At 47.1% G+C, this 2,199-nt stretch overlaps 1 pseudogene; it reads right to left on the bottom strand.

Moving 5' to 3' along the window:
- Positions 1-949: 949 nt before the first annotated feature.
- On the bottom strand, positions 950-1,068 carry LOC130604256 (5S ribosomal RNA; annotated as a pseudogene).
- Between the last annotated feature and the right edge of the window lie 1,131 nt (positions 1,069-2,199).

Raw genomic sequence — 2,199 nt, 5'->3', positions numbered from 1 at the left:
AGGGTACAAGCTTTGCCTCTCTGCCATGGAAACCATAGTGCAGGTTACCTAGGAATCCCTCTGGGATCCTTTAAGTGTAATTACTAAGGACTTGGATCAGCAAAAAGTATATATGCATTGTTTTCCAGCATCAGCACTGCAGAAAGTGCTGAAAACTTAGCAGCTCTGTGACAGTTGTGCGGATTTGTCACAACTGGCAGGAACAAGCTGCTGTGAAACAGTTAAAGAGCATTTAGCAAAAGAAACATAAGGGATTCACTTTGCTTTCCCCAGCATATTACAGCATCTCCCATGACTCGAGGAAAGGAGTCCAGGAGATGCTGAATGTGCCCGTGTAAGAGGAACGGGCACTTGATACCAGTGTGCTATTGAGGCACAGAAAACCTACAGAAAAGAAGTGGCTAAAGTAAACATGAGTGTTTATCCCAAGCTGGTGTCTCTTAATGAATTGTTTTATCACCCCTGGTTCAGTCCTCACGTTACAGGTGCCTGAGTGGCCAGGAGCAAGCTCTATGTTTGGAGCTGTACATGTACATGTGTTTTTAAGGTTTTTGGTTCTCCTGCAGTCAAAAGCTCACGTTCAACCTCAACTTCCCCAAAGCTAGAAGATGTGGAGGTGGGCTCAAATCCTTAAAATGAATCCAGGATGACAGGAGCAAAGTCAGCAAGGTGCTCTCTTCGGGTACATCATAGAATCATAGAATAGTTAGGGTTGGAAAGGACCTTAACATCATCTAGTTCCAACCCTCCTGCCATGGGCAGGGACACCACACACTAAACCATGTCACCCAAGCCCCATCCAACCTGGCCTTGAACACTGCCAGGGATGGAGCACTCACAACCCATTCCAGTGCCTCACCACCCTCACAGTAAAGAACTTCTTCCTTATATCTAACCTAAACTTCCCCTGTTTAAGTTTGAACGCAAAAAAAAAAAAACCAAAACAAAAAGACTACAGTATCTGGGATTACCAGGCGGTCTCCCATCCAAGTACTAACCGAGCTCAACCCTGCTTTGCTTCTGAGATTAGACGAGATCGGGTGTTCCCAGGGTGGTATGGCCATAGGCCATACATCAAAGGGTTCCTGAGAGTAAAAGGGTTTTAAAAGGACCCTGTCAAGCTAAACATCACGTTTCTCTCTGAGCATAATTTACCTCATGTTGTTACTGGTAATGCCTGTGATGTCTGTACATGAAAGAGATTAGAGGAAGAACAGTTTCCAATTATTTTTGCCCAAGGAAACTGTAGCTGCCCCATCCCTGGCAGTTTTCAAGGCCAGGTTGGACAGGGCTTGGAGCAACCTGGTCTAGTGTGAGGTGTCCCTGCCCATGGCAGAGGGGTTGGAACTAAATGACCTTAAGGTCCTTTCCAACCCAAACCATTCTGTGATTCTATGATCCCATTATTTATTTTAAAAACATGCAAGAGGACCACAGAGATAAGGCACAGGGTTTTGTTCCAAGGAGGCTAACCACAAAACATCCTCAGGACCCTTTCCCAGCAGACTGGTCCAAAGGCAGATAGATGGAGAATCCCTGTGCATGGCACCGAGCCTGGTCTGAGATTCAGGTGAAGCTTCACAATTCAAACAGTGGGTGCCCGTTCAGGACAGAGGGAACAGCCAGCTGGCTCTTTTATCTCATTTTATACTCGTCCTGGGTTCAGCAGCAGCAGTCATTTTTCTCCTTCATAGTAGCTGGTGCAGTGCTGTGATTTTGACTTTCAGCCCGGGAACAACGTTGATAACACCGATGTTTTTAGTTGGTGCTCAGTAATGTTTACTCTGACCAAGGACTTTCTGAGTCTCATGCTCTGCCAGGGAGGAGGGGAAGCCAAGAGGAAGCAGAGATAGGACACCTGACCCAAGCTAGCCAAAGGGGTATTCCATACCACAGCACGTCATGCCCAGTATATAAACAGGGGGCAGTTACCCAGAAGGGCTAGATCACTTCTCGGGTCGAGCTGGGTATCGGTCGGTGAGTGGTGAGCAGTTGCATTCTCTTCCCTTGTTATTTCCCTTATCATTATTATTATTATTGGTGGCAGCAGTAGTGGTTTTGTGTTATACCTTAGTTACTGGACTGTTCTTATCTCAACCCGTGGGAGTTACATTCTTTCGATTCTCCTCCCCATCCCTCCGGGAGCAGGGGGAGAAGGGGGGGGGGGGGGGAGTGAGTGAGCGGCTGTGTGGTTCTGGG

The sequence above is a fragment of the Pezoporus wallicus genome, unplaced genomic scaffold (assembly GCF_028554395.1).
Source record: "Pezoporus wallicus isolate ANWC-B61680 ecotype Strahan unplaced genomic scaffold, APGP_CSIRO_Pwel_v1 contig_13977, whole genome shotgun sequence".
Lineage (NCBI taxonomy): Eukaryota > Metazoa > Chordata > Aves > Psittaciformes > Psittacidae > Pezoporus > Pezoporus wallicus.
Note: the sequence above shows the minus strand (reverse complement) of the source record. Positions and strands in the feature narration are given on the sequence as shown.